The sequence below is a fragment of the Opisthorchis viverrini genome, assembly GCF_000715545.1.
Source record: "Opisthorchis viverrini unplaced genomic scaffold opera_v5_220, whole genome shotgun sequence".
NCBI classification, from domain to species: Eukaryota; Metazoa; Platyhelminthes; class Trematoda; order Opisthorchiida; family Opisthorchiidae; genus Opisthorchis; species Opisthorchis viverrini.
In genome coordinates this window covers 485485-502163 of record NW_008751874.1, presented here as the reverse complement: position 1 = coordinate 502163, position 16679 = coordinate 485485, and the positions used below count along the sequence as shown (strand labels likewise).

The 16679-nt window shown below is 41.0% G+C and overlaps 1 protein-coding gene across 1 annotated transcript in view; it reads right to left on the bottom strand.

The window, feature by feature from the left end:
• T265_08424 (hypothetical protein) overlaps nucleotides 1-16679 on the bottom strand; it is a gene marked incomplete at both ends in the record, with an annotated part of 96997 nt that overhangs the window by 73838 nt on the left and 6480 nt on the right. The window lies entirely within an intron of this gene.

The following is a 16679-nucleotide window of genomic DNA, read 5'->3' as shown; positions in this document are numbered from 1 at the left end:
TACAAGATATGGCTGCCAACCGATGTCAGTGGCGTTCTTGTTGTCAGTTTCTATCCAGATTGCCTGAGTGAATGTCTGGAGCTATAGGCACCCTTCCCCGTCCACCTTTATTCTTTTCTTTACAATAAGGCTTTCAAATAAGTCATGGTTGTATGGCAGTGAAGCATCGGTGTTTGAACGCTGATGTTACGCTGTCGATGATGTGATGATGATCAATATAGATTAACCATTTTAATATCGAGATGTTGATAAGTTTGGTTAACTAAAATGCTTCAATTTGACCCACTAACTTTCCATGTTTTGACAAACTAGTAGTCATTTTCGGCTGCCTTTCTTAGTTTTATTTTAGATTGGTTTCAAATCACACTTGTGCTACCCGCTTCTACAAATTCGCATTTTCTCCTTTTTACCAAGATTTTTTTTTGTTATTGACAAAATTTACACAGTCATTCCAGTTTGAAACTGCTGTATTTCGGAAAACCAGGTCCAAATAGCTAAACCTCTTCAGACCATAATTGATAAGATCAAGCTATCGGTAATGAGACCTGCTTGCTAATAGAATAGCTCTTTTTGGTCGGCCTCACACAAACGACAAAATTTTCACCATCGGTTACCGCCTAGAAATTTCGCATCGTTAGCTGTCTCCCGAAGCACGGAACACCACCACATTTTGCCACGTTCAATCACGCGATCCTCGAAGGCACCAGTGTCACCAGTTATTCGCTCGTCCCCGGGTGGTTAGTAGTGACTCATCCATACGGTCGTTATAGACGCGTGCACAGGCGCTCGTGCACTGTCGACAAAAGACCGACTCCATTTGATGTTCTGGTTTTAGTCCAAACGGTGGTGTGCGAGATTCCTATGAACAAATGAAATCTTTAGCCTTGCGAGCGAGATTCGCGAGGCGGAATAGTGAGTACGATGCTGAGATAATCTGTTAGTCTCTGAATAACACAATTATGCGTAGCGCTCGGAATCGTGGACTTGCACACTGAATTAATGCGAAAAGTTTTTCGTAAATTCGGGAACTTTGGAAACAACCCCCCACACTGTTGAGTGGAAGGCTTTGGTAGCTCAAGTCATCTGGATTCGGTTCCAGCTGCTTCACCGTTTGTACTGAAACAAGATCGCCACACATTTCATAGTATCTGTAGGACTGCTCTGTCGGTGCCAACAAGAACTGCATATCTGATAGGAACGTAGTATTTCTTCAGTCTCGAAGAAACGTTCCTGCAAGTCCTGGAAAAAATCCATCCTAACGGATGGGAGAGGCGTAGAAAATGTATGGAATGCCCTGATGTTACTTTGACTGGTCCGCGCTGCTGGTTCACTGAAACCGCCGGTGAGCGAATCCATTAAGGATGGAAGTGATTGGACCAACTCCGATGAAGATGGATGCCACTGAACGATAATTTTGGGGATATCTACTGCCAGTGCGGTGGAACTCTGGACGAAAAGCCTGTAACCCCCTACCACCTCGGAGTTTATGACTCCCTGTGTTCTCTCGGGTGCCACCAAGCTCTTGGACCGGATGATCTGCCATCCGAATTGTTCGACAATGGGGTGAAGTCCTTACATAGTGCTTTTTTGTTTCAGTTGAGTCCATCCAGGGAAAGGGGAATGTTCCATACATCTGGGTGAGAATCGGTGTTGGTGCCGATTTCCAAAAATGTGACCCATAGTGCGTGTAATAGTCACAGAGTGATTCGCTCGACTCCAGTCGTGATGAGAATATTTGCTTCATTGATCTTTCATCGGCTTATGGTATTCCCAAAGCCAATGACTCGAGGACAGCGATGGAAATTCTGGCCTACTAGGGGTTACGTTGATCAAATAGTTAAACCCTATCAGGACCCAGAACAAAGTCATACGTATAAACGACTCACAACTATAGCATTCCAGGATCCACTGGACACCTAACCATTCAGTTATCCTTAAAACGCTTGCTCAGCAAATGTTCTGGATGTTTGTGAACCTGACATCTACTTTATATTTTATGTCCTCCGGGCACATGACAGTATACCACGAGTTCTCCAAAAGCTTACGCACACAAAATGATGTCTGGGAAGGATTCCAACTCTGTCTTTTCCTAATTAACTTTGTGATAAAAGAAACTGACACGAACACTGGCATATCTTCAAGACCCCGGTGCACAAATAGCTGCTGACATCAACATGGTTAATCCCAAATACGCAGATGACATCCTTCTCGTCTTCAAAACCAAGACGAATTTTGGGTAGTGTGTGAAGATTTCGTCCTGTAAATGAAGCTTCTCTATGCTGAGAAGCCTAGAAGCAACGTACGACTGTTTTATCTTTACTGGAAATCAGCAGTAGCGCACGTCTCATGAAACTCCAAAGAGTTTCGAACCCGCGACCACCTGGCTTGAACACTTAACCGTTGGGCCACGAGCGGCTCGTGGCCGAATATTTTTTGATGAAGTGACAAAAATTATTTCGTTCTTTCTAAGTGTATTGCACCATCAGGGTGTAACGTCCTGGACATCCAGTCACAGAAATGCAAACTGCAAATCAAATGGTCAGATTTGAGGTTGTGGAGCGTTTTAAGTAACTTGCAAGGTGATTAAGTTCCAACTGCACTGTGTACACGGGTGCCAGTGAATCCGCAGCCAGAGAATTAGAAAACGAATGTTCTTTCGTGGAACAGGAAATTCAATCGAAGAATTTATGCAGCATCAAAAGTTGCAAAGTTTTGGTCATGTGTTGCGCATGTCAAACGATCGTTTGCCGAAGTAAGTAGTTTTCGGTGGCAAGTTTAGAGTGGTGCAATCAAACAAGTGGCAAGCCCATAACCCAGCAGATGGGTATGAAAGAGATTACGAATTACCTGGGCGCTATCGGTGTAACTCGCTTTCCCGTATGGGTCCACGCTATCCCCTTGCATGGTTGGAGATGCCACAGGATATGGATTCTAACCAATATCAACCACTTTCTTGTTGTAATTCTGAATGAGTGTCTGGAGGTGTATGCACCTCGGAATGATTGTGTTGGGCTAGCGCGAAGTCATTTCCTCGATCACTTTTATTATTTCATCTGCAATAAGTCTCTTAGGGCATTTAAGGACAACTAGTGGTGGGACTTTCAAATTTAGCGTGGCTGATTTGTTAGTTTGTCTTATTTCTTTCTAATCCTCGTGGATCCCCATTTGATTTATCTAAACACGCGACGCCTCATACTGGACAGTAGTGGGTGAGAGCCATCGGCATGCGACATATGCGTGAAAAGTACTTTTTGTTCATCGAGAGGTATTCAGAAACTCTTCCCCCGAATGTAAAAATGGTTCGTTAGCACACGGATGCGGTAATATACTCAAGCGGGAGACCGTAAAATAAACCATCGGATTAGTACGTTCCCAATAGATAAACATTTACGATGATAAATGTTTACTTCAAAAATTTAAATAAACTGAAACTGTGCATCAGGCGTTTTTGTGGCTTATAATCCCTAATTCTCACCAAATCTGAGAAAAAACGCTATCCTTGCTAAGCCGCCTGTGGTTAATTCCTGATAACCAAGCCCCTTTGTAGCGGGGTTTCATTGATTAGACGTTTAGGTACAATGGCGATTTCTGTAAATGAGATAATTCACCACAAGTGCATGTAAACGTCTTCTTTGACGCACATTCGTGCTTCTCACATGCAAGACCAAGACCAAGTTATGTTTGGCAGTGAAAACCACAAATAGTAATCAGCCAGACGGGCTGTGAACAAAGAAATCAGTACGAACATGTAGTTGTCACTGTTGTTTCCAGACCAAGGATGTGTTTAGAAGAGTCGTGTATTAGTTCTTTTGGATAAATGCACAAAATGGTTCTTTGAAGCTAAGTAAAGCGGGTTCGGCTAATCAGTTTTGTTTTGCCTAGGCACGGATGGTATCCATACATAGAAGATAGATGTATATGTACGCAATCGATGCATGATCAGCTTCTCGTTTGCCTTCGTTCTAAGGAGCCACAAACTGTATGCTTTATTTCACCCCTAAAACGATGAGTGGGATATTCCATATCAAATATCGCCACCCGATCAGATAGAAGAGAAAAATTGTATTTCTTAGATATGAAATGTCAATCTCCGCTGAGTGATAGAACTATCTGACCGATCACGATTGTGACAGGATTACTAGGGCGGGTATTTGGGTTCTGCGAGTAGCAAGCTTCAGATCTTCAAGAAATCTAGCCATTTCACATCCGCAAACTTTTAACAAAACTAGGTAGGAACTATTTTGATATGTTTCAAAATTTAACTTCCAGCCTCCTGGCCACCTTATTGTACTGCCAGTTTGAAACGTCTCCGATCAAGTGCAATATCCACAGTCTCATTTCAATTGTTCATCTTAAAATGTTCACCTGTTTTGTCGACAGCGACCATTGGTTATATTCCATGACAACAGTATTACCAAATCAATGTCCGCATAACTAAACGTACGGAATAAACAGAGAGAGAATTGTATTGTTGTCAACTCCTGAGCAAAAATTAATCGGCCCTAACGTGTTTTGTTGGTCCCCCCCAGTGTAAGGAATCAGTTGGGACATCGAAATACCACGAGTCAAACGAGCCTTTCTGTTTCTTAATGGTTGCTTTGGAAATGCATATAGATTTGACATAAATGTTGTAAATGAAACATGTAATACGATCAGGTTTGAAAAACTTAAGCGGCAAATTTCGTATCAGTGTCAACGCGGACGCGCAGTACCAAAGTTCGTGACAGCTCGAGAATGAAATACCCTAGTAATTCAGTGATAAGAAGTTCGTGACAGCTGGGGAATGAAATACCCTAGTAATTCAGTGATAAGTGAGTCAGCTTTGCAGGTGTTCTGCACCACAGGATCTCGTCACCGCAGAATGCGACTTAACCATGGTTTCCTTGGTGGATACCATTTTTACGTTGGGTCGGAATCGTTTGACACCTAACTTCACAATGCTGACTCAGGTTTCCGTCTGCCATTTGTAAAAGTAAGGTAACTCTAGGCATGGTAAGGTGGTCAACTCCCGTTTGTAGTATTCAATGACAGATTATTAGATAGCCAGGCCCAGCTTCTTCCTGAATTCTTCCCTTAATGCGCTGAAAGTGGTCTGCCATATTCACCGAGTAAGATATGTTGTCAAGCATATGAATTATCCGTAACTGTCTCAGGTCCCAGCGACTGAAAAAGTTGAACTCATAAATAAGGGACAGGACTCCGGAGACTGCAGCTTTGAAAGGGTGAATTCTTTTAAATGCGCTTGTATACGTCCTCATCCACAAGGTGTTCAAAAGCCTCAGGTAGGCATGTTCCGGAAAGCAGTCCACACTCTCATTTGCAAAAAATTTGGTTTACACGGGAGACTAATTGAATGTTTCGTTTATAATATTTTAAAACGAATGTGCTGCACAAAGGACGTTTCATTTTTCAGTTGGTATGATATTCGAGTTGAAGCATATCATATCATAAACGATGGATTCAGTTGAGTATTCCGTGAAAACCGAATCGATTTGCAAATGACTGTATTTGCTGAAATCAATCCAATTTGGGTTCAAGTGGAACATAAAGCTGATGGAAACCCGAGGACTGTGCCTACTTGATGAGCCCCAAGAAGAGCAAAACCGGTCGTGGGCTGTCGAAGGGTTTTGAGCAACCTTTTGAATAGTTTCCTTTATGAAAGTCTCCACTATCTTTTCAGCTTGCCGGTTCGGCAGAATAATAGAACTCAAATAAGTATCGAAATGCTGTGATCCGTTCAAAAGCATCATTTTCCTTGCCCAGCCAACTGCCTGCACGTTGCTTTTCTTACGGATTGGTCGCCAGTCCCAAAATTCTCACGACCTATGAGTTGACTAATGACGTCGTTTGTAAAGTTTTTGTATTTTCACCAAAACGGCAGCAGGATCAACACATTCACGCTACGCAATCACAATGTCTGAGCTCAGTTAAATGTCAGAGTCCCACTAGTGTGCATTGTGTTACAGTCCTAACCATTCTGTTTAATAACACATATATTTAGGGATGCCTTCAACAAGAGATAAAATCAAACACGAGAAATCCCCACCGTAACCTAGAACTCCAGATTTCGCTGATGATAACAGTAATTAGTTTAGATATTCTACCGTGCAAATGAAGGATAGGTAGTCCGTAGCGACTCATGGTAAGAAGCCAAGCGCAGTTTAGACGTCGACAAAGCAAGCAGTGGCTTCCCACTGTAATATACCAAAGGAAAAGACATGGTCCCAGCAATACCCTCAGCGCTGAATCCAATTCAATGAAAAGCTCTTGTACTTTCGATGGCCATTCTGGAGTGGGAAGGAGAAGATACTAACAGTGAAAGGCTTGAGGACACAGAAAAGTCTTCGTCAGAAAGGATGAAGTCCGCTTCTTAGTTGAGAGATGACTGGGAGTGGCAATGGTTACATACATACACTGAAATACTTGTCTTCTTGAGGCGTCAGACGACGAACTAATCCGTGCTTGACTGCACGGTCCGCAGATGTTGCTGGTAGGTTTGGATATCGACATTTGTGAACTTTCTGATTCTGAAACAGAATGGTTCCGCACCTGGAAGGAGTATCCTACCTACTGTTTCTTTTGCTACGCTTGAGAGCAAGAAAACCACAATGGTTGAGAAAAGATTATTACCGCATTCAGCATGCAAATAGCTGACTGAACAGAAACGCATTTGTATGACCGGCTATTCGTGTCTTGTGGACGATTTAATGTAACCGACGGATTATATCATGGGATCAAAAGTTCAACCGAGCGCTCTAAACATAAAAAGACCTTTTTGTATTCTGAAGAACTTCCCCGTTTCTAAAGTCAATTAATTTACAGGAATAATTTTAAAGCGTCTTGTCCATGGAGTTAGAAAGAGGAAAATGCTGGCTGGTGAAGACATTACTGACTGATTGGAAAGCACTGGAAGTCTTAACAATTAAACAAGCCATTCATACAAATGGCTATTCGATCTATTGTTATTTTTAGAACTCGATGAAAGCGTAGCACATCCATAGTAGTACCCAATGAGAATGCGTCAGTATCATCTGCTTAGGATAAGACCCACAAGTGCACGAATGAGAAAATGGGAAATGGCATGCAGTTCAACTTGCAAAATGTGAGGCGCTTTTGTTTAAAGGGTTCGTGGCATATTAATGTGCTCCTGACAGACAGTTTCCCTGAAACTTAGTTAATTCTCCGTTTGTAGTCGGGTCCACTTGGGCTCCTTCCGGATCCTGAAGTATGTTTAACCCATTCAGAAAGCTTCACTTGCAAACTGCTCTAACCGACATTGAACAATATGTATAGAACCCGATTTTTTGGTTGATTTTGTGTCTTATTCATTTCACAAATTGAATCATAAATATGGATCATATACCATCAGAGATGGAAATGTGGCAGTCTGGTCCAACATTGAATGTCAATTTTAGAAAAGCGAATCTTTCAGCCTTTCCTACAGCCACTGTAATATATAATTTACTCGTTCAGCTAACAGTGAGACATGTAAACATAATAGGCTCATTAATTTGATATGTGCCAGCTGTCTATAATTCAAAAATCCTTCTAAAGGACTGAACAATTCATTTCATCATTACTGCGATAGACAGGCTTTTGACCAAAACGCAGCAAACTGCATGGTAAGAACCTAGTTTTTTCTGCCAATATGCAGTCAACGCCTTATTCTACGAAGGCGCTAAGATCAACTGTCTCCAAGAAGCGCATTTTGGTAATAGTTCTTAAGGAACGATAACATGCAAGAGGGTGAGAAAACATTGGTTATTCAAAGCGGAGAGGTTGCAGGCCAAAATTCTGGAGATTACTTGTATTCTTTGTACGGCGGTTTGATAAATTCTCATAATGGGAACCTACTGTCCCACCAAGTCAAAACAAAATGCGCTCTTTCTACACCAGTCAAATCAAACAAAGACAGATAACACGATAGCAGTAAATTTCAGGCGCAGGAGGTAAACGGAGAACTGAATAATCCCTCTTACCACCCCTTTGAAAAAAAATACGTTCACATTCTAACATGAAATGTTGCACTGCGCTCGCTAATATCAAGCTATTATCTAAAACAAGTGATTCATAATATCAGTCAATCTGCTGGGCTTTCTATGGTTGTTGTCAACACCGAGTTTTAGGCGAAAAGTCTTGAGGTAGTGGAAGCTCGTCATGGTAGAAAAGGTCAAACAAACGAAAAAGATAGGGTGGAATGCAGGCTCCAAGGGATAGTTTCTTATATATGTACCCCTCAGTCCCACTGAATAAGCTGATTCACCAGCCCTGTTTCCTGAAAACGGATACGAGAGAAGTTTTAACTTCACTCAAATCTAAACTATGATGAGCAACCTTTTTTGACGGCGTATTCCCTTGCTAACCAGACACGGTGCTAGTTGGTTTGACAGAGCGTTTGCAGAGGAAACGTAGAACCAATGCCGAAGAACTACAGGGGGTTCATTAGTCTTAGTTTGTGATTCTGCCGATTCCAACTAAGACCTAATCGGCTATCTGAACATTGAGAGACAAATAGGCTTCAAACCAAATAATGAGTAAAAGACGGTCGCGCATCAAACTACGTCTGTCTATTTGAGGTTATACTGTAGAGCGCATTGCTAAGTAGTGACCGAAAACAGTAAGACGTTTTCAGGATATCCAACGCTTTCACAGGTTATGCTCAGTCCTGAATGTCACACCATCAATGATCACTAGACAAATTAGAAGGCTTAATTTTACACGAAACACTTCGAGTGCGTAACCGGTTCTGAGTATATCGATCTAGTCTTCACCGCAGCTTGTATTGTGTAACTAAACTCGACCTCCAATCAGTGAGAACTGCACACATTGATGCAGGCTGTACTATAAACAAATTCTGGTTTCACCAGAATGCTCAGAAATTCCCAAATTCAATTACACAGAGCTACGTTTTCTGGGAACTAAAAGGATGTTTGAAATGTTCCGATTGGTTGCAACAGACGAGGATTACAAACCCATTGCGTTCGACTTCAGTTTACTCATGCATAAAGCTTTAAGCTTTAAACGTTTCACATCAAGAATGCACAGGTGAGACGCGTTACGGTAGACTAAAGCCAGCTCACGTGCTCGACTGATAAAATAGCTTTGTTTCAAGACATTTGAGTACAACAAACTAGAACGGTTTGTGTGGTGCGCGTCTATTTGCTGAGTCAAAAAAAGATGAGCTTATTGACGTGAGTGTTTTGATAAACTGTGTCAACAGAACTTTGGTCACACTCTACCTGTCACGCATTAAGCTGTCTGAACGAATCCAAAGAACGTGCCAAGTAAATAAATACACAAAGATGAATTCAACTATCATCTCGGTAATACAGATGTAGTACACTGGTCACAAGGTTTCTGAAAACTCTTGGACAGCACACAATCTTCTTGGGGTTCATCAGGTGGGCGTAGTAACTAAGTTGCCGTCAATCTATTGTTCTACTTCTGATATTCTTCAACTGGATGGGCTACACAAAGACCGCCCCATGTTTCAGTTGATACGATTTTCAAGATATCGCAGTAAGATTCCATAAACGGCACTTCTCATAAGGTAGCTGAAAACTCTTTGACAACCCACGACCGGTTTTGCCATTCTTGGGGCTCGTCAGGTAGGCGCAGTCCTCGAGTTTTCGTCAAACCTATGTTCTACTTGAAAGAAAATTTTATCTAAGTTACTCATTTCCTGCAAGCATTCAAATATTAGTGCACCGGCTAATTTAAAGAGTTCGCGGGAACTTTTGTAACTTTAATATACTTTCTCCTTTTTTGGGGAAAGAATCTCTCATTCACTTTGTTCGGTTATTCGATATTAGACGGTTTTCGTATTTTGCCCATGCCGTTAAAAGTTTCGCTGTTTTCTTTTCAGATACACGCTACAACATACTACTAAGTCATCGTCTATCTCGGTGTTGATTGACTACTCAAGGAGAATTCACAAAATCCTTAGCCCTCGTGAATAAAACACATGATTACGTGGTATGTAGGTGATCCACAATCTTCTTACACAGGCACAAATGAAGCTATCTGGTAATTATTTGGCTGCTAGACGGTCAAAGAACCAGTGCCCTGCTTAATTCGTTTTTCAGTATATGCCTTTCGTGACTGTTGGGTAGGATTTTATCAAAGGCCAATAGGATCTAATGTCAAATATAGTCTAATTATTCAGCATGTTAATCCACCTAGTCAAGGCGATGACAAAGGATTGCTTGCTCACGGAAATATTAGTGGCACAGAAAGCAAACAATTCACCGTAGCAAACAAGGCTAACCAATAAAATGCAAAACGACCGGTTCATGGTATATACAATCCTTTATAATATAACTGTATTAGAAACAATTGATTGTCACGCTGTGAGCAGTACATTTAAAAAAACTTGAAAAAGTTACACATTGGCCTTTCGCAACAAAGAACTTGTAACTAAAACGTGTTTGGAAAGATAGTTTAAGCTGACAAACATCGATTCCATTAAGCTAGACGAACAGAAAACGAATAGACCCAGAGATTTTATGTATCAGGATAACAGTACTGTGGTAATGATAGCATTACAGTAGCGAAGCATCAATGCCAACGTTGATGTTGCTGTCCTTGATGAATTAATAGTAGCATGGTTGTGACACTCCCGTAATAACTGTCACGAACAGGCTGCTGATTCCCAGGTTAGCAAACAGATATTTTCCACAACTTAGGTCTAAAGAGTGGTCGTCATGGTACGAAAACAGGGAATCGACATTTCATGAAGTTCTACTGAAGGTTTGTAAATCACTGAATGGTGGACGAGTAACGATATTTATTTAGCTGAGTCTAATCACCAATAAGTTGTGAGTGCTAACATGATGATGTGTCCAGAAAGGCACCACTAAATGGCGTTGGTCGTTGGCTTGTTTGCTGAGCTGGGCAATTTGATTGCAAACGTTTCATCACAAATCGAGGTGACATCATCAGTGCGTTATTGGGAAGGGTAGTTTTGCGTAGCGGTAGGTTAGTGGTTTGCTTGTGGAGCTTGGAGAAAAAGAACGCTTGATGGCCGCTATCAACGCGTTACTGAGTTACTGTTTTTGATGATGAGTTGCGCCCTGTTACACGAAAATATAGTTTGAGGTGGTTAGCAATTGCTATTTCCATGTACTCGTTCTTGATGCTGATTGCCTCAAAGCGGAATAAAGCCAGAAATTTAGCATTAAATTACTGAAATCTGGTTGTCTACCGGCCGGACCACAACGACTGACCAATAGCGCTTAGACGGACGCACTGATAAAATGAAACCTGCCAGCAATTATCAATGACTGATCAATTACAGTATACAAATACTTTGAAAAGTTCTAAGAAACATAGCAAACTTATTTTTTATCATTGTTGAAACAAAATACGACACAACTAGATAACTTTACCACAAATTGTTTTCTAAAAGAGCTTTGTAAGGGTAAGCCCATTTCACGTTTATCAATGATATTTAAAAACTAATGGAACGGGCTTTAGAAGAGCATAAATGGAACTGTAAATTCTTCGACAGCCCACAACCTGATTTGCCCTTCTTGGGGCTCATCAATTAGACGCAGTCCTCGATTTTCCGTAAAACTTATGTTCTACTTGAACTCTAATTGGGTTGATTTCGACAAATACGCTCATCTTAAAACTAGTTTGGTTTTCACAGACGACCCAACTTAGCCTCTCGTTTATGATATTCTTCAACTGAATGTGCTGCACAAAGACCTCTTCATTTATCAGTCAGTAAGATATTTGAGGTGGAACAAATTATAAACGAGAGATTCAATTAAATTTCCCATGAAAAACAAATAAATATGCAAATGATTTTATCTATCGAAAACTTGCATTCTCCTTTCGAAAGTGTTTGCATTGAATGTCGAATCATCATTGCGTGTACGGAAGCTGACAAAAAATTTTTCTACCCCAAAAGAATACTACCGAGGCTGGTGGAAAATATTGGATTTACGAAACATACGAAATGATTGGCCACGACCGGGATAATAGTTATTCTACAAAGTGCTTCCCTTACGAAAACAGAACTAGTTCGCAGTTGCTGTCATTAACTAAATCCCATTAGCCGTATGAATGCTATCGGCCGAATCGCACACGATCGTTCGGATCTCACTAGCATTAGTTGTTGTTCGAATTATCACCAATGATGCAATCGCTGGAGTGACAGCAGTAGGAGTAAGCCTTTTGTGGACAAGGATACTTTAGCGATCGTTTAACAGGTTAATTAATGCTATTCCGTGGATAACAAGTGCAACGTTGTCTTTGAAAGGAAGAGGAAATCATACTATATATACATAGTCTGGATCTATTCTACCCAAAAGAAATCACCTTAAACGGAAATCAGGCGCAACAGTTCGTGACTAAGCGCCGACTGGAATAAAAGAAAGCATCGTTTTGGAATTTTTGGCGCTGTACGGCTGCATAAAATCATTCGACGACCGCCATATATACCCAGAAAAAAAACAAGAAAAATGGAACACCTTTATTAGTCTAACGTTTGCTTGTGGTAAAACATTTTGAAAGAAGTCTATTTGAACATGGTCTTGGGATCTCCAGATTGAAACCTAGAGACGCAAATACAAAGGTTTCTTCGAGTTTCACAAAGTCTACCTACCCTAGTGTGTCGCAGAATTGTGTTTTTAGATGTATTCAAAAGATTGGTATCCTGGTTGGTTCTCAATGTCAATTTTGGCTGTTAGAAGACACTTCAGATAGCTTAATTCGCAATCAGTGAACTCAGAATAAAACCGATTGTGTAGAGTAATCTCAAGCAAAATATAGCAACGATTTTTGAATGCTTTAAAGTTGGAATATTTTATAGGAATACTCAAAACAGAAAGTGTGTCTGAAAAAAAGATAAAATGTAACAATATACAATGCGTGAATGAGTATGGGGCGTTGTTCTAATGTACGGCAATTCATGCATCCTTATCTTTGAGTTTTTTTGCTCAAAAATGTTCCTTAAAAGACTTTGAAGTACAATGCGCGACGCAATACACGATTCATGCGGCTCCCAAAGACTTGTCGGCAACCCACAAACGGTTCTGACATTCCTGGGGTTCATCAGGTAGGAAACTTTTTCGAGTTTCCGTCAACTTGATGTTATACGTGAACCCAAGTTGTAAGTGACTCGCGAAATACACTCAATCGTTTAGTCTTAACATGAGTCACAGCTGAAGCACAGCTCAATCATAAACGATAGATTTAGCTGAAATCGAGTTGAGTGTGCACATTAGCAGAAAAATGAGTGGACCTTACAAAATTACGAGTCCAAAAGCTGTTAACTTTCAGAAAGCCGTTTTCTGGTGGATGAAAACATAGGACGATTTACACGACACACATTACCCTTATCATTCATCTCAGACTGAGATAATTGCTTTTTGTATTCCGTCTGCTTAGATTTATATTTCCTGTTTTTACGGCTCCCGTGAAGTAAAATAGCTTAGGTCTTCCGGTTGGAGTCTGCCTACACGTGAAATCCCCACGAAGAATGATACCCGTAAAGCACAACCTCAAGGGTACCTTCACCTGTCTTCAGCGTGCTTTTTCGGCTGAATCACCTCCATTTCAAGGTTTAAACTTGCATCCTTTGAGTTCGCAAAAATTAGACTGCCCCGATGAAGTCACTTCAAGCGGACGTATTGGTAAGCTTTTGTCATTCCCATACTTATCATAAAGTGCATGCCACTTGATTTTGGCATTCAAGCCATTCGCTTTATTGTTTCACAGTTCTTATTTTTTGACCCACTTTTTAGAATATTTGGGTTCATCTGCTAGTTGAGTTTAATTAGACAAAAAGCAAAAATGAAGAATGCCCAAATAGCAAACGGAGAATAACATTTTGAGATGTGTCAGTTTTGAGCGCTCTTGCCAGCTACACAAGACAAAAACAAAGGCAACACAGAGCAAACGAAAGAACTGGAGTGTACTGTGAACGCTTTTATTTTATTCGCACTTTTGTGGTTAACTAATTCAGACTGTTTTTCGCAAACTTCTGTTTTAGTTGATAATGGCTCTACTTAACTTTTGATCATCACGAGTTAGGCCAGAAACGGGGATACTCCGGGAAATACCTGAGATAGATTCGCAAAATAAATACATAACAGAGTGTCTTCATCAGGTGCGTTAACAGACAGCGGGGAGGGTTTTTTCATTTGAACTGTTGGTTTAGACGTGAAAAACCTGCGTTTCTACAGGCAGTGGAGTTGAGAAATAAAAATTCCAGGAATCATTCTAATTTTGGTGCTGGTGGATGAACAGTCTTCAGAGCCACATCCATGAGACAAATCAAGAACTTCCAATCAGCAACGCCATCTTAACCTTTTCTGTCATTCTCGTAAAATACTCTGTCAAAGAACAAACCTTAGTGTCGTTTCAGTCTAATTCTGAAACATCCTATTCTGGTCCATGCGACACGCAAACTATAACACTCAGAGCTCTGACAAGCAGTGCCGTTCCCAGAGGTGGCATTTTCCAAATAAATGTCACGCTAAAATGAACTGCGGGCACATTTGGACACGGAGTGTGGCTTGCATTTTCTCTGAAGCGCAACGCATTTATGTGTGTTTTAACTACCTTTACGCGTGCCTCACCACACACAATCTCAGGTGCTGGAAAGCTCACCTGCCTGCCATGTGTCCAGGAACCGGGCTTAGATTTAATGACGCCAAGAGGTGTAAACATTCTGCCCACTAGGACCCTTGTTCGACGGTGAGAAACAACGTCATTTGCCCAGTTACCCACCTGGTGTTTGTAGTTTCCCATACAGTACAGAACACAGCTAAAGATGACCTCCAGTAACGCGAGGGGCTGTGGGAGTTTGCTGCGATGTTAGGATGTTCGGTGGAAGTAGTGGACAGGATTGGGTCTTTGACTGCTAAAGAAATGGTTTTACTGACTAGTGTTCATCGCATTACAAATATTTAGCCCTGATCAACTGATTGTTTTTCCTGGAGATTAGCAACTGATGCCTTAGTTCACATCCAGCTTGTGAATTAACGGATAAGTAAAATATATGCCAGTCAGTATGATATAACGCACAAATGTGCACGTTTGCACTATATACATAGGGTGGGACGAAAGAATATAAGAACAGTGTAGTACGGTCTATTGGTATTGTGTTGGAATATTGATAGCTCGGGTGCATTAGTTGGTAGTTAATCAGGTGGCTGTTGGTCTGCTCGCCGAGCTTGGGAATTGATTCGCAAACGTTTCGTCACCATTCGATGAGACATCTTCAGTGCGCTGTTGGTTGGGGAGTCCCTCTTTTCATGCCTGCATTTATATGGTTTACAAAGAGCAGCCTTCGCAGAGACTGCTCTTTACAAAGGCTTTTACAAAGGCGGCTCTTTGTAAACTATATAAATGCAGGCATAAAAAGAGGGAATACCCAACCAACAGCGCACTAAAAATGACTTCTAGAATGGTGACAAAACGTTTGCAAATCAATTGCCAACCTCGACGATCAGATCAACAGTTACCTGATTAACTATCAAGTACGGCCTATCGCCTGCAACGTATGTTAGATACAGTTTTCAAATAACTGACATTTTGCAACCCTACAAACATAGGTTGACATCGATGGTCATCAGAAATTGTACTCAATGAACAAATCGTGGCGGGTTCCCACTCGGACATGATTCACAGAATTCCCCAACCAATTCTACACCGACGAGGAAGAAACTGCAATTTTATGCAGCCATTCGGGGATCTAAGCTAATTTGATTCAAAACACAAAACACTAGCAGAACCGGACAGTGTGACTAGCTCACCGTCCGGTTTAGATCAGTCCAACTCGGAAAACTAGGTGAGTTTCCCAGTATCAGAAAATACGGAAACAACAGATGTTGTGGTTTGAAAAGTTTTGGATACTTATTTCAGTGACTGGTTTACTTATTACGACAGTCCTGAGACCTTCTTTGAAAGATTTACCTCCAGTTGTTCAAAATAGGAGGCAGCGATCTGCCGTTTAACCTGCAATTATATTGTACAATACTGACTATGGAAAAGCTCGCTTAATAAATTAAAGATTTGGACTTCAAATTTCAGCAGCAGTTTGTACATGAATAAACAAGATAATCTCAACAGTTTCAGGTTATATCCGCAATCCCGTTACTATGCAAAAAAGTGCCCCAAAATAGTCAGACACGTATATTTACAGCAAAGTACCTCATTTGCTTGAGCTTCTAAAGTCATGTATGATTACTCGGAAAACTTACTCGGATGGGATTTAAAGTAAGAATGCTTTTTACTAACGACGCAGATTAGTACTGTCGAGGAATTGGCAAACTGGTTACACGGACATGGACGGAGATGGAATTCAGGGCTTTGCACAGTGGATATCAGTTTGATCTTACTAGATACCAATAAAAAGCTGGCCACCCTACCCCATGGAATCTTAGCGAGACATTCGGCTTTGCTCACTGATATAGACCTCTCACTGAATTTTATATCATTTGATTGTCAGAAGTAAGCAAACTTCAGCACTGGCTTTGAACGCTATTACAACTCTCCAATAGGAAAAAAATCAAGCCATTTGGCCTCTATCCCTTCAGATGTTTGAATTTCCTCACTTAGTAATTAAGTCCTACTACTGGGTGATTGCAAATCGTGCATTAACGTCGATCAGGTTGCTCTCGAATGCCAAATAATTTTAACTGCATCATTTTGTTGGGCTGGCAAAC